At 36.6% G+C, this 23,238-nt stretch overlaps 1 protein-coding gene across 3 annotated transcripts in view; it reads right to left on the bottom strand.

The window, feature by feature from the left end:
* Positions 1–20,223, bottom strand: part of Fut9 (fucosyltransferase 9) — a 157,430-nt gene extending 137,207 nt beyond the window's left edge. For all 3 annotated transcript variants that reach the window (XM_090337705.1, XM_090337703.1, XM_090337704.1), the window contains exon 1: positions 19,970–20,223. The gene's annotated coding sequence lies outside the window, so the exon portion shown is untranslated. The remainder of the gene's footprint in view (positions 1–19,969) is intronic.
* Between the last annotated feature and the right edge of the window lie 3,015 nt (positions 20,224–23,238).

Here is a 23,238-nt window from a genome sequence, read left to right on the forward strand (position 1 = left end):
CTTTGAACTATCAGGTTGGCAGGGAGGCATACTTTAAGTTGTTATAATGACAGTTTTTATTCAAACAACTAAATTGCCCTGCTAATAAATAGTGTGTTTAATAAAGGACAATTTTATTCTGTTGTTTTTCACATTGATTCATGTTAGTTGATTCATTTGCTAATCTAAATAATTTATCTTATACTGAAATGTTCACATAATAGATTAATAGATCTTTGTAGAATAAGAAGGATAATTCAACAAAATAATATGAGTACAAACACTGTTCCTTACATAATTATAGCTTCCAGCCCATATAAATGTTGTTTTAGTCTTTATTTTTCTGCCATTTTACTCTCTAGGCAAACTGATTTGATATTTCATGTCATGTGCTAGCTGAATCAGTGAGTGAGTAAGAGTGTTATAGTGCCTAAACATGTTGCCACATGAAATTACCTTTTGGGATTTTTTTGGTATGCATGTGCCAGTACTGGGGCTTTAACTCAGGGCCTAAGTGCTGTCCCTTAACATTTTTGGAAAAGAATGGCATTCCATCATTTGTGACACAGCTCTATTTTCACCTTTTTAGTCCTTAATTGGAGGTAAGAGTCTAAGAGACCTTCTTGCCTGGGCTGACTTTTAACCCCAGTTATCAGATTTCATTTGCCTGAATAGCTAGGATTACAAAAGTGAGTTATAGGCCACCAGTTTCTGGCTTGCAATTGTTCAATTACAATTTAATCATAATTTATTTCTTATAATCACAGTATAATTCTTCCCTTTCATGTATAGGTAAATGATGATCTATCCTCTGCATATGCTTTCAGACAGAATCCACAGCCTCAGGAACTAAGAGAGAAATAAAGAAAATACTGGAAATTTTGTGTTATGCAAAGAAGGTAGAAAGCCTTGCTTATCTAGGTTTGAATAGTTTATTTTTCTGTTACCTCTTGTTTTTCTTCCTAAATTGCAACCTTTGTTTATATTTTTAGTAAGACAGGAGTTAATTTCTATATATTTAAATAAATTAATATATGTATATGTACATATATGTTTGTGTGAGTTATAAGCATGTTTATTTTGTGTAAATGCACATAAATGTGCATTTGCATATAAGTATATATGTATTTTCCTATGCAGTTGAAAGTTTTATGCACATTACATAATTATATGCAATAATATACAGTTGAATATACACGTATACAAATATGTGTGTTTTTATTTTGGTATATGTAAAAAAGTAGACAGCTTTTCTGTCAAAAATTTACTAATATGATCTGTTCTATTTATAGACAGTCTATTTTAGTATATGTGTGTATGTGTGTGCTTCTTGATAATAATTTAAAGAAAAAGGCAAATAGACCTTGGAAATATTTTAGGAATTTGGTCAACTTCAAGACTGTATAATTAATTGTGACCAGTATGCTTTTCTGAATCTTGCTTTTTCAATTGACTGTACAGTTATTTCTCTTATGCTAATGTATTTTTGAATTGCTATATGCTGTCTTAGAGGAGACTCTGTCTCACTAGCTAAGAAAATGTTCCTATTTAATATGAGTTCACTCTATTGCTGCTTCAACTGCTGATAAAAAATAAAACAAAACAAAAACAACAAATTTCACTATGAATCTTTGTGTATGTGCTGGTCCTGAGGTTTGAAAGCAGGGTGTGCATGCTGTCCCTGAATATTTTTTCTCAAAGCTGGGGCTTTACCACTTTAAGTACAGCTCTACTTCTGGCATTTTTGCTGGTTAATTGTAGTTAAAAGTCTCAGGATTGCAATCATGAACTGAGATTTACATACTGAGAAGGAGGAGATTGGTCACATTTTGTAATGAGTCTAATATTTGAAAAACAGGTGATCTACTCTTTTTAAAGAAAGTCTCACAGACTTTCCTATTGGGCTTCCTGGAAACAGGTGGCCTCAAATCTCAGCCACCTGAGTAGCTAGGATTACAGGCATGAGCCATTGGAACCCTGCTTCTCGTAAATTTTAGATATAAAATGTCATGAGCTAAAAAGTTTTTTGATTACCTTTGCTTTAGTGAAATGTAACATAAAATATTCAGAATCTCAGAACAAAGCCCATGCACTGGTTTTGAAATTACTGATAACATGTAATCTTCCATCCTTTTCTTAATTTTACTAAGAGTGATTTACTTTTAAATTTCTTTTCTTTTTTCCTGCATAAAATGTAATCAATTATAGAGAATTTCAATTTCCATTATAGAAAGCTGAAAACCACATGTAATTGTTCTTAATACATTGGGTTCTTTTCCTAGCTACTAGCCTTGGATCTTCTTTCTGGGAATAAAAAATTGTCATGCTGAGCTGAACAGGATGCAAATCTGGCCTCAAGTTTTCCTACAATTGCTCTAATAATATGTACTGTTCATCTACTCCTCAGGTTGCCATTAGGAGTAAAAGCATATTATCTCAGTAGGATGCTGTTATCTCTCTGGTTACACAGTCTTCTTACAGACAGGGGCTGGCTTCAAGCAGAAACCTGAAATACAGTAAGAACACATGGACACAAAGATAATAATGCAGTGACTCCTGAGTTTTCATAACCTGGTTAGTAACAGGCAGTTCTGAATGAAGAAATCTGAGGTAAATTCTACTGCCTAGTCTCATACAAAAAAGTTACATTAATTTTCCATTTACTACATTTACTTTTAACATTGACATTTCAAAACTAATATTTTTCAAATAGTTTTTATGATTAGGCATCTGAAAAAGTAAATTTTCAACAAGTAATTCTCTCTAGATTTACTCAGGTTTTGAATATGAAATATGCACTATGTAATCTTACTTTAATTATATGATTTTCTTCCATGCTTATCACCTATTGCCTTTGTAATATCCTCTACTTTACTGAAATTTAATGAATTATGACAAAAAATACTACTGACCTCTACACATGGAACTAAGCCAAAGCACCATAAATTAACTCAGACAATTTAAAATGCATGCCATAGTCTCATAGTAACCACGGGCAGAAATTTGACTTTTGCTTCCTCCTGGCCATTAAAAAGAAAAACCAATAATAATTCGAGGCAATCAACTGAGTAAATACAAATCCTTTGTAAAACGAAGTCTAAGAAAAGTTTCTCTTCAAGATTATTGTACAAAGGTACTGTATGGAAAAATATACCGAGTTTTTATCAAGTCTTCATGTAAGATGTGACAAAACGTTTCAGGGGTCTCCATATGGGCTTAAAATGTAGTGGTAAGGCATGCTTGAATAAAATCAGCTCTGATTGAGGCTAAAACATGCATTTCCTTGTGTATCTAAATAAATATAAAATAAAGAGCGGAAAACTGAGGGCTACGTTTGGGTAGAGATTTACTGCACATTTCTGATTTCTTTGACTAAGCTAGTTTGAATGCTTGATCGATCTCAAACTTATTTCAATAAAGTAATAGTTCATTGTTCAATTTCCTACTGATCGTAAACCCAGGGATCTAAAATGTATAATGATACAATACCAGGGATTTAAAAAGAAGCTTAAAATGGAAGTATTTAACTTTTGAGCCAATTATCTTAGAACTATTGTAAATTCTTTAAAATTATTAACTAATATAATAAAGTGTCCATGAATACTAGAAAGAATGAATTGAAATAATGATTACTTTTAAGTTATTAGGATATATATGTTCCATATACAATCTGTGGAAAATCACCCTTTGTTAAATAATTAGCATGTAGTTAGTGGGAGCAAATAATCACAATTATATTTTATTTGGTCAATTAGGTACACTAGGCCATGATGTGGGAAAGGGGACAAGAAAGTATCCTTATTCTGATTAAGGGAATTATTAGGTATCATAACACTCTAATTTAGAGAGGTTTCATGTGCTTCAGCAAACCATGCAAATTCTCTGCTGAGTAATTTGAAATCTCATTCTAGTAATTCTTCTACGTTTTTACAAAGATTAACGAAGTAATGTATCAATACTTTAGAATGATGTGAAATGTTGTTTGCATGAATTTGTTTACACAGATGTGTTAAAATGCTCTAACTTCAATGAATAAAAAGTAAGTGAAATAATCTGGTTTAGTGAAGGCACTATGAGAAAGTAGCTAGCATGTAGACCTACATAATTTTCTTTCATTTTCCCTAGCGATATAATAACGTTTTTATTGTTTCACATCCATGTTTTTGCATGGCATGATCAAGTGATTTGGTTTTTTTTTTTTACTATTCTAACAAAAGCATGCTGGATTATAAGTCTAATTTTAATTTTCATTGATTTTCCTATTAATAACCGATTTTGATCATTATTAGTATATCTTTACCAATCATACATCTCCATTGTTGAAGGTACTGCTCAACTATTTTGCAGGTTGTTTTAGTGGCTTGTTAATTAATAATTGAACTGTGACAGTTCTTTATATACTATTGATGTAATATATATTTGTCCCATATTCTGCTTTTATTGCATGAAATATTCATATATGCCAAATTGAATGATGACTTTCTGCTTAGTTATATCCACTTTTAAAACACTTTTAATTTTATTGTCAAGGGGAGGTACAGAGGGGTTACAGTTACATATGTAAGGTAGTGAGTACCCCTCCTTTGTTTTTTTCCCACATTCCCTCCCTTACGATCACGGTGTGCCACGACCGAGCCAACATTCCCTCCCTTCAGTCTTCCCCCTTCTACCCCAAAATTGTAAAGTTCATTTCCAACATATTGTATTGGGAATATCACTGTTGCACTTTTTCACCCTTTGTCCTTTGTCTCACCATTTTGTTGTTTTCTTTCCCTTCCCTAATTCAGATACAAAAAAAAAAAAAAAAAAAGGTTTTTCTTTGTGGTTGTCTTTTTGAATGTATTATTTGAAGTTATTTCTTATTTCTCTCATTTCTTCCCCTATGGTGTATCCTCTGTTATCACTGCATGTGATTTTGGTACCCTGTGTATTTTATATACATTTATTTCCAGTCTTTTTAGGCATTACAAAATTGTGGTTTTACCCCTTTATTTTTTTTTTTTAGATTGATTTGATTTGTTTTTCACTTTGAGCTCCATTCTTTGATGCACGGGCATTTATGGTAGTAATATTATTGGCAAATATATCCATTTATTAGACCATTACATAACATTACTCTCTGTTCTTCATAATGTAAACCTTTGAAAAGTTTACTTAATTGATAGTAACACAGGTTTTACTAGTGATAAAATAATTCACTATTTTCTTCCATTTTATTTTATGCTGTTTATGCCTCTAAGTTTTGTCTTCTTAAAAATAATGATTAGCTAGGTCTTGGTTTTGGGCCTTTTGGTTGTTACTGAACTGTTTGGAGCACATGTTCTTATTGCTATGCTTACACAGTTGGATTTCTCCCATGGGAAGAGCTAGCCCTTCCAAAAATGAAGACCATTTTGTAATCCCACTGAGTTTAGCTTTCTATTGGATTTAAATAATTGTGTTTCTTGTTCATCTGGCTTCTTCTTCCTCCTCGTCCTCCTCCTCGTCCTCCTCGTCCTCGTCCTCGTCCTCCTCCTCCTCCTCCTCCTCCTCCTCCTCCTCCTCCTCCTCCTCCTCCTCCTCTTCTTCTTCTTCTTCTTCTTCTTCTTCTTCTTCTTCTTCTTCTTCTTCTTCTTCTTCTAAGAAATTTATTCCCTGTTTAGCTTTACTTATCAAAATACTACCTTCAGTTGAGGACTTTTGAATTGCTGTGGAAAAATCTGTACTATACTGCCCTAATAAACTCTATTTAATAAAATGATTATCTTAATTTTGAAAATTAAGATTAAAAAAGATGAAATGAGAGCTAGGGATCAAGTGGTAGAGAGCTACCTTTCAGGAAAATTTGCTCAGGGGTAATGCTTAGGCCCTGATTTGAGCCCCAGATCTAGAACACACACAAAAGTTAAGATAAAAATCTTCCAAATGTCTACTTAATTTGTTATGGACAATGTAATCCTAATTATAGTTCTGTACTCTCGTACATCCCTTCCCCTGCTTTACTACCTAATATTCTTTTTTTTTTTTTTTTGCCAGTCCTGGGCTTGAGCTCAGGGATTGAGCCCTGTTCTTGGGCTTTCTCAAGGCTAGAGCTCTACCACTTGAGCCTTGAGCCTCAGCACCACTTCTGGCTTTTTTCTATGTATGTGGTACCAAGGAATCGAACCCGGGTCTTTGTGCATGCTAGGCAAGCACTCTACCACTAGGCTAAACTCCCGGCCCCACTACCTAATATTCTTGAAGTCCAATGCTCTAAATGGTTTATGTGCTGCTGCTTAACTAATCTAATTATAACTTCCTAATTATCTAATCATAGATTGGTTTCAAACCTAAATGGTATTTCTCAAATTATTAAATATAGAGAAAATATGGCATTTATTGAATGAGAATTTATACCTCCACTTAGTATCTTAAGGGATTTCTATATATTAACTAATTATATACTCACAATAATTAAGTTTTATACAATGAGGTGTCAGAGACATGGATGTGATCGGAAAAAACATCTCTCTTACAAGTGTGAGGACTTCAGATCAATTTTCTGTAATGCTAATTTATTTTATACAATATGTATAGTGGTTTTAGAGCTACAAGAAAATTTACCTTACTATCTAATAGAACATAATTACATGAGACTTCAAGTTGCAGGTCTTTTTTTTATTTTTCTCATACGAAAGGGTTTCCACAGAAGTATCTATTATAACCTAGTAACTTCCTATACAGAAATATTCCCATAAAATAACTATTATAAAGTAGTAATTTTTTGTCTTTATTGTTCTATAACTTGGTGTTTGGCCTCCTCTTTATGCTACTGACTTTTTACATTATCTCAACATTTTGTATCTTTTATCTGCATAAGATTACCAGTCATGCTCAAATCTAGCCAGTATTTTTCTAACAGTTCATACTTTCCACAAAATATACTTGGTTTCTATCTAATTTCAGAAATCTTTTCCCCTTTGAATTGCATATGTTATGTGATCTGTATATGTATATGGGTGTGTCATGTGTATTATTTTTATTTAGGAAAAAAATTCTTACTCAAAACCCAAGAATTTACCATTATTATCTTTCCAAAAATGTCTTTGGAACAAAAGCAAAACACATGTTTTGAAGTGACATAAAGAGAAAATCAGTAAAAATGTCGGTGAGAAAGTCCTTCATTTTATCTGCTCCTTCAACTCAGATTCAGAGAAGGAAAAGTGTGTTTAATAAGTCCAAGTCTTGCCTTTATATTCTTCTTTTTGGAGTATGGCTAAGCAATAAAAGTCTGCAGAAACTGATGTGAACAGCAAACCCTTTATGTAAGAGGAAAACATTATGTCAGAAAACAAAGGAAGAAAACCTTATGTGTGTCAGGACAGAAAGGGAAAGAGTAGTAAATATATTCATTTTAGTTTCTTTCTTTAAAGGATGGAAAACTCAGAAGCTTTGGGAATTTCAATAAACAATAGAAGTCAATCTGGAGAATATAAATCAGATGAATACAACTGATTTCAACTCAACTGGTTTCAATTCAACATGGAAGTTTATGAGTACAACACATCTTGATCTAGCATCCCTTCCATCATCCACCTCCATTTCCCTCAAACCTACTTGTCCCCTTATTTTTGTTGTTCCATGTTTATCCAGCCCCCATATTTTTGATGACTCAAAAAGCTCTTGGGATTCATTCTATGATTTTCTTCTCCTTTGCTAAAAGATTGTAAGAAACATAAAACCTGTCACCTGAAATAGGAATGAGCTGAACCCTTCAGATGTCTGACCACTGTACTTAAATCAGTGGTCATCATTGTCTAATATTTTATTTCCTCCCAAATGGCCTATATATCCTATACAACTTCCATGATTTTTGTTCTTCATGGGACATATATTTCTGAAAGTGAACATGAAAAGAAATATTCCAAGTCATTTCTATGGATTATTGCATATTCCTCAGGCTTTGATGGGGGAGGCCAGGTTCTTTGAGTGTGAAGATGTCTAAGCAACCAGGTTTAAATTCAGAGGTATCCATTTAAATGTGTAAGGCAAATGTAATGTAGGATCGTAGTGTGACATATTGTGGTAAAACAGAGAAAAAGCATGTGTCTCAGACCAGTTCTACAAGATGCTTATTAGAAAGATTGATAGCTGGCCACGAGTATGGTCTAACTGCTTGCCTAATATGCAAGCATTCCTGGTACGATATAAACAGAAAAAGCTGGAAGTGGTACTGTGGCTCAAGTGGTAGAGCACTAGCCTTGAGAAAGCCCAAGGACAGTGCATTGGTTCTGAGTTCAAGCCCCAGGACTGGGAAAAAATAAATAAATAAAATAAAAAAGAAAATTTGAGCCAGGCACTGTGGCTCATGCCTGTAATCATAGCTACTCAGGAGGTTGATATCTGAGGATCACGGTTCAAAGCCAGCCCAGGAACAAAAGACCTCGAGACTCAGAAAATGGGAAGTGGGGCTATGGCTCCAGGAGTAGTGTGGTAGCCTTGAGCTGAAAAGCTCAAGGACAGTGCCTAGTCCCAGAGTTCAAGACCCATGACCAAGAGAAAAAAAACAAGAAAAGTTGGTAGCTATGGTCATTTTTGAAGACAGAATCTAAAATTACAGAACTTTTTGCCTTTTCATTATTTGGAAAATTTTAGGCACTATTCCAAATATAAATTACTGGACAAGACAATAAAGTGTTGAGGAAGCACAAGGGGAGTTTAGTTTTCCTTTTTGTTTTGTAATTGCAGCCCAATATGAAAACAATAATATATTATACTTATATTCTACAGTTTAAACTCAATTTTTAAAGCTCAAATTTTAGATATTAACATAGAAACTGCCAATTACTCAATATGCCCAGTGTTATGTTATACAATCATCACTATGAGTATATAAACGCACTGTGAGTATAATAAACTGACTTTTTGAGTTTCTACCCAAGGGAGAGAGATTCTTCACTCTGAGGTATCACATGATAAATCATTTTATCATAAGGAAGTGCACAGATGAACTTACATGTGCATCACAGATAAAGGACCTGCTAACACAAGCATTTATTGCAGGCATTTATCATCGTTGGGAGATGGTTTTCTACAAGTCTATCAAATTTCTGTGCATTTTAGGAATCTCTATTTTATTTTTAAATATTTTGAAGATACATTTGTAAAATAAAAAGACTAGGAAGATAGAAATATTTACTTCTGGAGTGAAGGGAGACCATGCATACTATCCCAGATTAAAAGACTTACATTGCTTGTATTAGGAATATCTTCCTTGTAATGGGTAGGTACCATCTGTTCTACTTCATGTTGCTTTGGGAAAACTGGGCTTTGGGTAACAGATACAAAAAATAAAAATTCTGGTTCGAATGCTAGCAGTATTTCTTTAATTTTTCCTGGGGCTCTCACTCAGAGCCTGAGAACTGTCCTTGGTCTTTCTCAAGGTTAGAGCTCAACCATTTAAGCCACAGCACTATTGCCTGCTTTTTTCTATGTAAGTGATACCAAGGAATCAAGCCTGGCTCTTTGTGCACGCTAGGCAAGCACTCTACTACTAGGCCAAACTCTTTGCCCAATTGTTAGCAATAACTCTTTTTTTTTTAAGTCACAAAATACTTTACTAGTCACTGAAATATCTAAATCACAGTTATGCACACAAGGTAACCATTTAAGAGGGTCTGTTGGTATTATTAAACAGCCAGAAATGAACACAACAAAAACTTCCAAATGCCAGTGATCACAACAAAATTGTTGCTTAATTATGATTAACAGAATTTAAGAACTGAAGAGTAACAAAATCTTAATTACATTTTAATACCTACTAAAAGAAAGACAGCTAGCAATGTGACTAAAAATTGACAACCCTATGAAAGTGACAGATGTTTTGGTGGTATGGAGTTTAAACTGGGGGATTTCTGCCTTTGCTAGCGGTCATTCTATGAATACTCGTTGTCTTTGATCCATTACCTAAAATTCTAAAGTCTTCTATGAGCATTTGTTGCAACTATGAAAGATTTTTGTAATTAACTGGCTAGGAATGACGTCTAAAATCCTGAAGAGATTGTGGTAATCAGTCATAAGTGTGAAGTGCTGACAGACACATAATTTCCTTCCTTGAAAAAGAAGGCTGCAGGACTTTCCTATCCTTGTATCAGCTTGGAGGAAACTGTATGGGAACAAATAATAAAAGTGATATCAAAATTATATGGTCAACTCAGTTATTTTAAGATAAAGATTAAGAAGTAGGTTTAAAAAAATGCCAAGGCCAGGTGTCAGTGGCTCAGGCCTACAATCTTAGCTACCCCGAAGGCTGAGCTCAGGATCATGGCTCAATGCCAGACTTGGCAGAAAAGCCCATTAGGCTATTATCTTCAATATGATACTCACAAAAACCCTGAAGTGGTGCTGTGTCTCAAATGGTAGAGCATTAGCCTTAAGCACAGAGACGTTCAGAGACCATACCAAAGCCCTGAGTTAAATCCCCAGTACTGGCTAAAAACAAACAAAAATACCAAGATATTGTCTTGGTCATTGCTAATTCTATTTTAAATGGAGACACTTCCAGGTCAGACACTTCAAGTGTCAGTCTGCAATACAGTAACTTGGACTAACGTTTGTGTCCTTATCAGACAATAAAAGAGATGTGCACTCACAAGCAGTGTAAAAGGGGAGCATACAAAAAAAAATTCTTTGAATCATGATAGGTTCAAATGAGAAAACAGGTGTTGTGGAATAGGTTAATTATTAAGGAAAAATAACAAGTGGTAGTCCATTTCACGGCTCAATATATCCTTCAATCCAACACAGCAACATTAAATAAATTGACAATAAAATTTGTCAAGTCTTTACAACTATTAGGAATTATTCATCTCAGGCAGGTAGTCCTGAGGCAGGATATCTGTGGGAGATCTTGGATGTATATTGATTAGTATTTGAGCACTTATTGCCCTGAAACAAGCTTGAATTCTCATTATGTTGATCTTGTGGAAAATGATAAAAAAAAGTCACAGAAATCCACATAGAATCTCAAGGTCACCAGCACAATATTGAAAAGTTTTCCTCTCCTTGATGCTGAAACCAGTGAGAATATAAGAGATATAATCTCAAAAATGGAACAGATACTGATTCAAATAAAGATGGGTTCTTAGAAGAAATTCATCAGACTATACTCACTCAAGAAGGAAAATTATTTCATCTAACAACAGGCTATCGTATTTAGTCATGGAATTCCAAAGGATGAAATAGTGTCAGACACAAGTCTCACTGTCATTACAATACTTGGTAGAACAGATGCACTTTAAATATCTATGCTCAAGTCTCTTCCACAATCCTCTGAATCTAGAGAATATATATATATATATATATGAAATTTCTCTCATTTCTTCACCCTTTAACCCTCTCTGCCTCTCTACTATGACCTCAGCTAAATTGTAAGACAGATAAGGTTAGGGGTCAAACTATCGTCGTATCACTTGAGTATCAAAACAACTATGAACTCATCCAAATAAACAGAACTTTTTAAGACATGTTGGATACACATACCCAGGTCACATTTTTACTTGTATCTAATGGAATGAAAAAAGACTTCCCACGATTTGACTAATCATGGTTCACAGTGCCCCACGATTTGACTAATCATGGTTCACAGTGCAAAAAACAATCTACCATCATGCAAATGAAATCCTTCAGGCCAATTCCAGTGCTATGTATTTTTTGCATACAATTTTATATTAAGTATCATATATTATGCTTATTCTTCATCTCTATTAAGGACCTAAGAAGATTTATCATAACCAAAATAAAGCTCATGTCAAGAAATGCTAAAAGGACATGTAAATCACTTTCTGGTCTTTTCATTATTTACTTCTCAAATAGTCCCTTCAAAGCTATATAAAATCCCAGAAGGAGAAATAGAAACCACAAAGTTGATTACATATTGATGGGAATATGGGTAGTAAGAGATAAACTATCTTAGTACAGCAGTGTGGCATGGTCAGTAGAAAGGATTATGAGACGTGGAAACTTACAATAGGTTATCTCCAACTAAATCCAACTTTTTATCTCACAGTCCCAGCTGTTCATTGAATTGGATCCATTGCAAAATTAATGTCCAGGAATGTTGTCTCTTAGACTGTGAGAATGACATTTTAACTATATCACTGGCTTCCAGTTGTCAAGAGTAAAATACATTCATGTGGCTTGTCTCTAAAATACATTTCTAGTTTCTCTTCAAGTGACTACAATTCCTTATATTCCTCCACCTTTGTCATCAGTAGGAGTGGAACATGAAAAGATCTGTTTGACAACTTCAACTGAATAGATGCTCTCTTATTGGAGAGAAACATGCAAGTTTCAAGGCAGTGGCATTCACTCTGGTATTGTCCTATTTCTACCAACTGGGGTGACAAGTAATCTGACCAACTCTGGGCTCTTTTAAGTCACATTTCTGGAATGTTTATGGGCAGTTATATAAAGCCTAATTCCTCTGGCAATAAAGATAAATTATATATTTTCATGGCTCACAAATAACAACAAAAAAGGTAAACAGTATCTTACAGGATTCTTTTGGTATTTGAGGTGATGTATGTTTCACTTGGCAATTTTACCTGAACTTTTGTCCTCTAAAATCAGTAACCTTTGAGTGAGTCACAAAGCAATGTATTTTAAGTTGTCCAACAAGCTATAGACCATTCCTTATATTTGAGATCCTGTATCCCTAATTAACCTGTGTATCTTTGATTATGTACAAGTATCTAAACAGCCTTCTTTAATTGATATTCTTTAAGATGTAGGCAGGTCACTCCCTAACATAATAGGCTACTTCCCTTTCACATACTTAACCATTGTTTTGCTACTTCTCACTGAACTGGCCAGCTATTTTATTATGGGTTGGATCAAGCCAGACTCAGTGACTAACGAGGTGAGAAAAGATCCTCTGAATCACAACAGAAATTTGGTGTTCAAAGCAACTCTCCTGTTTGGTGGAAAGAAAAGAAGAGAAAAGAAAAGAGGCTCTTTCAAATTGTTTCAAGGGTCACAGATTTAACACTCCACCAGATCCATCATGATTTGATCTCTATTCCACTAACCACAGCAAAGAATCTACTAGAAATAGAGAATGATACCAATATCTTCATTTCACAGGTGAAATGCCTGCCGTGATCTTTCAATGCATTTCACATTCCCATTTCTGTTAGGCAGCTTAGCTTTTTTGTAGGGACAGAACAATACTATCAGCTTGCTGGTGTGGGTAAACTAAACAACCAGGATTGACAATTTTCATCCAGTCACTTCAAAGCAAGGACTAAAGCGAACTACTCATCTTAGTGGTTTAAATCTCATCTTCATAGTTCTTGAAGTTCAGTAGGACGTGATCATTAAAATCATTTTATTGTAGATCATGGTAGCAAAAAATCATTGTTACCAACAGGTTTGTCTCCTGGCTCACCTTTCATGAAATGTTTCTCTGCTCTTCCTTGTTGTTAATTATGCCACTTCATCAATCTCAGTCACTTTCTTGATAGAAGATTAGTATAAACTATGAAGTAGCCAAGAATTCATAAGCAAAGTCAACAGCTCAGGAATTATACATATTTTTCATTCATGTAAAAATTAAATATCAATACATCTACTTTTCTCTAGGAAAAAAAGCAAAAATTAATTATGTCCTATACAGAGGAAGACTTTCCTGCAACATTATTTAGCCATGCTCAGAGGGCTTTTAGTCATTATACTATTATAAATTTTTACAACTATAAAAAGAACTGTGCAGGCTAATGTTCTTAAATGACATGTGACATTTATGATTGAGAGGCAGGTTTAGACTTCTCTCTGAATTTCTTTATTAGTATATATCTTTTCAACTCTGTATGCCAGATTTCATTGCTATTACTCACTAAAAAATTATTCAATAAATGTTCCTTATCACAGCAACAATAAAGAGGATCTAACTTACCTTTAAAAGATTGACTGTGTTTTCTCAAATAGTTATTAAGCTAACATATGGAAATTTATGACATATATGTTCTGTATAGCCTAAGCCCTTCCTATAAGCTTCTTCTGCATATTTCCTTAAGATTGTCTTAGAAAACAAATAGCATTTAAAAATTACATTGAGGGGCTGGGAGTTTAGCCTAGTAGTAGAGTGCTTGCCTAGCATGCATGAAGACTCGAGTTTGATTCCTCAGTACCACATACATAGAAAAAAGCAGGAAGTGGTAGAGCTCTAGCCTTGAGAAAGTCCAAGGACAGTGCTCAGGCCCTGAGCTCAAGCCCAGGACTGGCAAAAAAACAAAAACAAAAACTATGTTGAAAATGTACAATTTTTGTTACTTCAGAAAATTACCTTAAGATTTTGTTACCTATTGAGTTTATTAGTATGAGGATAAATATACTAATATATTTATACATACATATATAATAAGTTGTTGTATTGTCCAAAACAAAAACAAAAACAAAAACATTGTTAAAGTTAAAATAGATGAAGTAAAGAAAAACAGGACTTTTTTTAAGGAATGGATTATTTCAATGTTAAGCTATAGCTATGACATACTTTTATCAATTTCACACAGACAAATTTGACAAATTTGGTCTTCTTTCTAATTTGTCTTGGCACCTCTTTGAAGAGTTGTGGATGGTTCATTACCCCTTCTTGTTTGTTTTCTGTGTCTCAAGTTAAACACTGAGCTTTCTGGGGTCAGAGCTTTTATCATATGCAAGCATGTATCTGCTGTCATTGTTTTAGTTCTTGCCATATAGTAAGACCTCATTAAATGTAGGCTGAATTGCATTCCAAAGAAATTAGGTCATGGAAGCCTTAGAGATGTAGTTCCCCTTCATACAGAGCTGCATCTTAATGGGTTGAAAGAAGGCCAATTCCTTCCACAAGGAAATCTAACGACAAGAGTCCCTCCTCTTCTCCAGAGCCAGTTCTTAAGCAGTCCAACGTCATAGATTCTCCCAAAGTCTTTCAACCAACCACACTTAATATTTTAACAGAAATATTGCTTTTTATAATGTAATTGAGTTATCTACATATCTAACCATGTTTTCAGAGAAGAGGACTAATGAGCTATTGTCACTAGGAATACATGGAAAAGTTTATTGACTTAATTTTTTTTTTTTTTTTTTTTTTTTGCCAGTTCAGGGGCTTTATCAGTGCCTGGGTACTTTTCCTGAGCTGCTTCTGCTCAAGGCTAATGCTCTACCACTTGGGCCATAACATCATTTCTAGCCTTTTCTGAGTAATTTCTTGGAAATGAGAATCTCATGGACTTTCCTTCCCAGGCTGGATTTGAACCACCATACTCAGATCTCAGCTTCCTGAGAAGCTTGAATTACAGGCATGAGCCACTGGTGCCTGGCTTTACTTTTTACCCAATAGTAGTAACAGTTCCTCACTGATTTAGTCACTGGGTTTCCTGATTCCTTTGGCTATTAAGGAACAGAAGGCTAAAAGTTCCAGAATTTGTAACTGTGGACTTGGTACTTTGTGAAATAAATTTATTATCACTACTCAAAATAGAGTCTATGAAAGAGAAAAATTAAAATAGAAAATAAATAAATGCATGTATGCACAAGTTTTCTCTGTGTGATTAAAGAGTAAGTAAATGTACAGATAAAACTGTAAGAAACTGTAAATTCATTTGTACTATTTGCTTATGGAAATCAACATTTAACACTTTAAGAATATTTTCACGATAAATTATTTGTAAATGCTTAACTGTAGGAATACATACAATTCTATTACAGTGAAAGCAATTTGCATACTATATAAGTGAATGAATTGTAATGAAAATTATTTAATAATTGAATTATTAATTAAATAATAAAACACAATTAATTAATAAAAATTAATCAATTAATCGATTAACATAATTAATTAGATAATAAAAATTAAGTAATTAAATAATTTAAACAGAACAGTTACAACATAGTTTACTAAAAGGTTCTGAACCTTTAACCAGAAAGACTGGCTGCCTTCAACTGTAATCTTTACAAAGCCAGGACAGTATTGTTATGGGCCCTGCAAACGCATACATCTTTATTTTACTACATTTTCCAATTTCTTTAATATTAAAATGGATTTGTCCCTTATGATCTTCCTAAAATAAAACAAAATAAATAAAGAAGAGCTGTTTTTGTTTTTCAAATAGAGTGACAGACACATCATGGAGTCAGAAGATGTAGCTGTTACTTCTACTCACCACTCAGAAACCTTGTCCAAACTATAAGTAAAATGGCAAAAGTAATGCATTCTCTTATTTTCTAATCAACATCTAAATTTTATGACATCTTTTAATAAGAATATCGGGTATTCTACTTGTAGCCAGGCACCAATGACTCACTCTTACAATCCCAGTTCCTCAGAAAGCTGAGATCTGAGAGTCAAAGTTGAAAGCCAGTTCTATCAGGAAAATCTGTTTTACTCTTTTCACTAATTAGCCACCAAAACAGCCAGAAGTAAAGTTGTGCCTGAGGTGGTAGAGCCTGGACCATGAAATGAGAAAGCTAAGTTTTCCACTTGCTTCTAAATGAAAAAAAAAAAGTATATTTTAAACAAGTCATCAGCAAGTATAACTAACAGAATTAAAATGGTACTTATTGTAAGAATTTTAATTATATGTTAAAAATGATTTAGAACAGTATCAATTAGATAACACTGCTGTAAATTTTTGGATGAATCATTATGCTAACTGAAAAATTTATTTTGCAAATTTGATCATTGTGAAGGTTTTAGCTAAATGCACCTTTGTTGATTGAGGATAGAAGGAAAAAGTATCATGACCATTTATACAACGATTTGATATTAAGACATACACTTTAAGAATTCTTTCAATACATTTCAATGTATTTCAATTCTTTCAATGCATTTAATTATATATAGACTCTTACAAACTTGTATATAAAATGCAAAAATGTAGATCAAACAATATGAGAAAATACATTAATATGTGACAACTTTATGTGGTCATTTTTTAATTAAATCATTTTTTCTCCATAGAGAATTTAATTGTATGATTGTCTAACATTCTAATGTAGATATTAGCATATCTGCTGTTATTTCCAAGTTTTCTTTTAAAATTTGTCTCAGCATTTCTTGATGTATATTACTCCGTTTGATTATACAAATTTGTCATTGTACCTCAGATTTTACAGAGTAAAATCAAAGAACAACTTTATTTTGAGTTACATTTTTTATTACAGCAATCAAATAGATTTTTTCTTAAAATTCAATTTAGAAAAGAGCTGAAATCCCAAGTACCAAATAACAGGATTTGAGGTTAGTTGCTTTATTCAATTAATAGATGTAAGCAAATATCTCCGTCTTATACTTCCTTTCCATCTCTCCTTCTTACTGTTTTCTCTTCCTAGTTCTCTTATCTCTTGGTCATACGCCCACAACAAAATCAGTTCCCATAGAGTATTTGGCTAGTCGTAACTTGTTGATAGAATAATATGATAGACTCCTATTTTTTCCACAGTTCTTTCATTTCTCTTTAACAATGCAAACATTCCATTTTGACCTATCCTCTAGGTGGCATGTGATTATGAGCCGTATATAATATAAAGTAATGAGTTTTACAGATGATATTTTCCAATATCAGCATGTCTTGTGTTATATAACTATGTGTTATAGTTGACTGGCATAGACAATGACAATAGCATTGCATCCAGAAAGATTTTGAGACCCAGCTTACTAAGAAATCTTAACAGAAATCTCTGGCATACTTTGACAGATGAATTTTCCCTTTCTTAGACAATTCTGAGACTACTTTAATATTGGAACATTAATTAGGATTATGTTTGAATACACTGCTTTGAATTGTCACTAGCCATTATGGAATATAGTGGATCAGTCAGCTTTATTCTTTGCTGTCCTGGTTGTGTAATGGCATGTACCCTTTTCACTACAGACTCATTATGGCTCAGCTCCATGGACATGCTAATCACTGCATTGCTACCTAAAGGGTAAGTATATATAAAGAAAAAAATAAAATTTAGCTAACAACTTAACCTACTCACCACATGGCATGCCTCCATGTGACCATTTACAGCCATAGCACACTGAAATGTGCAAGCTAGAATGTTCTGATTAATCAAACACCAAATGTAACTGACCAAAATTACAAAAGTTAGAAATTTAACAATAAAGTCATTATTTGAAGCTCCGTGGCTTCCCATGCAGCTGTCCACATTTACTGAAAACCACAGCTTGTCACTGCCTTTCTGCTTACGTCTACATGAAATAGAGAAATAGAACCTCAGACAGACTTGGAGCTAAAAAACAACTCTAAGACAGAAATTCCTAACATTTGTGAAGGCGAGTTTTTTTTGGTTAATGTTCACTAAGCAAATTCCTTACATCATTACTCAGTTTTCTCTTCTGATTTCTCAAATAAGCAGAGACTGGCCCCGTTATGGTGAGAAAACATGCATATGCTCTTTCCACCGTCTGCATATGCAAGAATGGCAACTGCATTTGATTATAGTAACATCAAGAAAATTATATTGAGACCACATAAATCAATAGGGATCCCTTACGAAGTTTCAGAGGTATGTTTCTGAATAGAAGTATCTGTATTCCTAGAAAAAAAATGCTCCTATGTCTCATGGGTCTATAGCATAAAATACCACATGCTCATGAATATCTTCTTAACTTCTGGTTGGGGTGGGACATGATTTGGTTTTATACGCAGGAGAAATTGCATAAAAACAAACCCCTCTTTCTACTTTCTCCAATCCACTAGGAACAGGGAAATTGTAAACCCGGTTTCAGAAGAGAAGGCTTCTGCCTTAAGCAAACTTCTACAGGCAATAAAGTGCTGCACCACTGTGACCAGCCAGACAATACCAGAGCTCCCTGATATGAGGCTTTCTAATCTTCCAATATCCCTTTCCTAGCTTAAACCTAAAGAAAAAAAATAATAAGGGCTTTGACTTATTGCAATTTGAAAGAAGATTTTAAGTTTAGTACTACCTCATCTTCAAGGAAAAATTCAAAAAAAAAAAATAAAGATTCCTACCCTCAAGAGTTGCTGAGCTATTTCATAGTGTTTCTGCTGAAGGAGATTTTTCAGGGTCCAGTCAGGTGCTTGGTTCTCAACTCAAGGAACAGGTCAGATAGGGGCATTCGCTCTGCTCAGCTGAGGAAGCTTGTTAATGAGTAGAAGGAATCTAAGCAGTGTAAATAGTTCTCTGCTTTAAAAATCAAATAGCAGAAAGTTTGGTCCCATGGGGTTTGTTTGTTATTCCTGCCTTTCTCGTTCTAGAACCAAGCGATCAGTCCCTAAATAGCCCAAGTTCAGGAAAACACACTGTTACAGGGGCCAGGATGACCGCGTGTCAGTCTCCCCAGGTGACCGTCAGCAAAGCTGGGGAGGCGACAATTTGGTGACTAGGAAATGAGGTCAAAATGTGCAGGGGAGGGGGGGCTCTTCCCTCTGAGGGAGGATGCGGTGGCGGGACAGTGGGCGCTGGGGACCGGCTTTGGCAAGCGGGAGCGGGGAGGGAGGCGGATCAGGGCAGGACTTTCTTGGAGCGGCTCCGTGGGCGCGAGAACGCGTGGAGAGCAGGCACCGGGGTGCGGGGTGGGGGAGGGAGTTTGCACCCTGGCATCAGGGGAAATTCGGAAAGCAGGTGGCGCGGGCAACATGGGGATAGAGAAGATCGATTTAGGCGGAGAGAGGCTCTGTGTGTGTGTGTGTGTGTGTGTGTGTGTGTGTGTGTGTGTGTGTGTGTGTGTGTGTGTGTGTGTGTGTGTGTGTGATTCCAGGAGCCTGAAGGTGAGGCAGGTCCAAGGGCTGCAGGCAGCGATGACTGCGAGGAGAAGGGGTTCAGGTAGCCTGCAGGTGGAGTTGGAATCTAACATCCCCTGAAGGACTCAGCAGCAGTACCGAGACCCTCGGGGTCTCCTAAACTGGGGGGGGGATCCCCGCAGGTGGTTTAGGGTGCCTTGCCCATGTGTAGATGGTTCTCTGCGCGCCCAGCCACGGCGCCCGCCGCCCCGCGCGCTCGCCTCCTGGCTACTCACCGATCCTGGGGCTCTGAAAAGCGCCATCCGGGGGACGCGCGCGGAGGCCGGGCGGCGGTGGCGGCGCTGTCCTAGCAGCGGAGCTGGAGTCGGGGGACCCCGAGGCGGCTCGGGCGGCGGCGGCGGCGGGGGAAGCGGAGGCTGTGGGCGGGAGCCGTGGATGTGGAGCTGCTGCGCCTCGCGCGCGCTCTGCCCATCTCCGTCTGGGCTGAAAGCGGCGACGGCCACCGCCGCGAAAGAGCTGGGAGGCAGGCGAGGGGGAGGGGAGGAGGCACGCGGTAGGGAGGGAGGGCGGAAAGGGGGAGGGAGGGGAAAGAAAGGAGAGAAGGGGAGGGGGGCGAGCGAGCCAGGAGAAGACGGGGAGATGATCACCCAGACTTGCCAGGATGGAGGGAGGGGCGTAAGAGACCAGCCAGGGTTCCCATCGAATGAGAGGAGAGAAGAAATCGAGGATGAGTCCCCCACTGGCTCCCCCCAAACACACACCCTGCTGTCTCCTTGGCGCCCTTTCCGAGGGCTCAGGCTGGAGGTTACCCCAACTCGGCCGCAGCTGCGGGGTTCAGAGCACGGGTGCCAGTGCAGAGCCGGCGGGGGAGGCGGCTGCCCGGGCCTCGGGCACCTGTGCGCGCCCACCCCGCCCGCTCCCCCCTCCCCTGCCCGCCCCTCTCCTGCCGGATTGCTGCGATCCTACATGTGCATCCATGACATCCCCCCCCCCCTCGCCTCACCACTACCCACCCCCAGCCCCTGTCCCCAGTGGCTGTTTGTTTCCCTGGGCGCGCTTTGGCACAGGCGGTCTGACCAGAAGGCGCCAGCAGGGAGCTCAAAGCAAGCCACATTGGCCTACTCCTTGGAGAGCCAGACTGGGCCCCGTGGACGCGTCTGCGGCAGGGTTGCCTGAGCATGCCTGGAGACCTTTGTCACCAGGGCTGAGCAGCTAAGGAGAAAACACAAATACAACCACAGAGACAGAGACAGGGGAAAGAGAGGGAGGGAGGGAGGGAGGGAGGGGAGAGAGAGAGAGAGAGAGAGAGAGAGAGAGAGAGAGAGAGAGAGAGAGAGAGAGAGAGAGAGAGAGAGAGAGAGAGAGAGAGAGAGAGAGAGAGAGAGAGAGAGAGGTTTGAAAGGATTATCTAAGGCTACATTACCTATGATCTAAAAAGGTGTTACTACGTGTGAAGGACAGACTTCAGTCCATTCTCTGGGTCTTGATTTTCCACCTCCCCTTACCCAACATCTAAAAAACCAAAAAACGAAACACCACCACCACCAACAACAAAAAAAACCCCAAAGCCCAGAAAACAAAAAGCACGGAGCACAGATCATCACGTTTGTTAGGAAGATACCTCCTGTGTTTCAACATAGAGCATCCACACACGCATAGAGCGCAGGCACACATGCATTTCTCTGAAGCTGCCCTCGCTTTCTCGTGGAATTCTGTCTGCTCCATTGGACTGCGCATCAGTTTTGCATTTTCGCAAACTACAACGCTGCAAATGGAACTGGATACTGTATTTAGTGCCTTATCCACTTATAAGCTCCAGTGAATGAATTCACACATTCAGTAAATATATTAAAAAACAATTGGGGTATTATTGACTGATTTGTATGAAACATAATTTTGTTTCGTAATCCTCACGTGATAGCGGGGGTAGGCAGAGAGCCAGTGCATTAGGTGTAAAAGATAGAACTGGAGAAAGAAGTCTAAGGAAGTCTAACTCTCACTTTGAAAGAAGCTATCTCTCCTGAAATAATACACAAGTTGATCAAATTACTCCCTTTCTGAGACCTGAAGGAAAAGAAGTTTTGATTTCCTGTGAGAGAGAGAAAGCACCATTTCACAAAATGAAGTAATTTTTCACTTCCTGAAGAGTTAGTGTTATAAAAGTCTAAAAGATTTTAGTCTGTAGAAATAATTTAGGCATTCCATTCTACAGAAGCATGTGTGTCCTACATAATGAGTGTACACATATGAAAATAAATACACTCTCAGTTGTCAATGGCATGGAAAACCACTTCTGACATAATAAAAAAAATCCTCTGCTTTTCTGCAAACTTTTACATAGGAAAACAAAATATCAAATGTAAATAATAAAAAAACCCGATTGATGGTATGGTTATTCTCAACTTGATAGAGTCATTCTCATTGTGTATATATGCTAAGAAATAAATGCATTTCCTCATTAAGGAAACAACTCATATCTTCCACCCCACCTGTTTTAAAAGGCATGTGTGGCTATCTGCAGATCTAAAGGTAGAGCCTGCAGATTCACTGACTGCAAAGAACACAAAGTGATTAGTGAATACCTACAGTGTTTTCAATCCTCTTGTTTTCTTTTTAAATTATTGATGAGTAGTAAGTTATATAAAAGCTCAGTCACTGCCTGGAAGGGTAGTAACCAGGGATTTGTTAAATCTCCCATTTTCTTACAGTAGACTTTGACATCCTTCATCGTTTTCTTGGGAAGCTAATTCTCCAATGAGTCTTTTAGTATGCCCTCCATTTTATTATGAACTGGACATGGGCTCATCTGAACAGTCACATTGTACAACTGGGAAATGTTAAAGAACAGAATGCAAAATTAAATTCCCGAATTCCTGGATGCTTAGCACACAGCAAAACGAACCTCTAACTCTCAGGCCAGAAGACCTCCCCAATATTTGGCTCATCAGAGATAAGAATGGGGTGATGTCAAATGAAATGACATTACAGTTCTGCAGGCAGATTTGACTTTCAATTAGGTTCTCATGGAAGGAAAAAAAAACCACTTTAGAGTCACCCCCAGAAAATCATTCTCTCCATTTTGTACTCTATTTCTGTATCTGTCTATGCTGCAGTGAATTGTGTATTACAACAGGAGAAGCAAAAAGTATTATTAGAACTTCACAGTAAAACTAGCACTTTGAATTTGTTTAGTTGAACACTGTCTCTCATTTTGAACACTGTCTCTCAGAAAGGCTCCTGTTTGAACAAATTTGATACTAGAAATAGGAGTTGTGCAGAAATAAACTTTTCTATTGAGTATCTATTTCATGTAAACTACTCTTCAACTATAGTGTTAGGGCCCAAGACAGCACAGTAAAGAAAATTGCTCGTGATATTACAGGCCAATAATTTCATGACTATAATTTCTTACTTAAAAAGTGCTAAAGGAAGGCATTGAAAATGATTCAGGCCCAAAGAATGAAGACTTAATTCAATAATAGACATTAAAAGCAGGGCGTGGTGGCTCTCACCCGTAATCCTAACTACTCAGGAGGCTGAGAAC

This window comes from Megascapheus bottae, chromosome 8 (genome assembly GCF_031878675.1).
Source record: "Megascapheus bottae isolate mThoBot1 chromosome 8, mThoBot2.hap1, whole genome shotgun sequence".
In the NCBI taxonomy this organism is placed as follows: domain Eukaryota; kingdom Metazoa; phylum Chordata; class Mammalia; order Rodentia; family Geomyidae; genus Megascapheus; species Megascapheus bottae.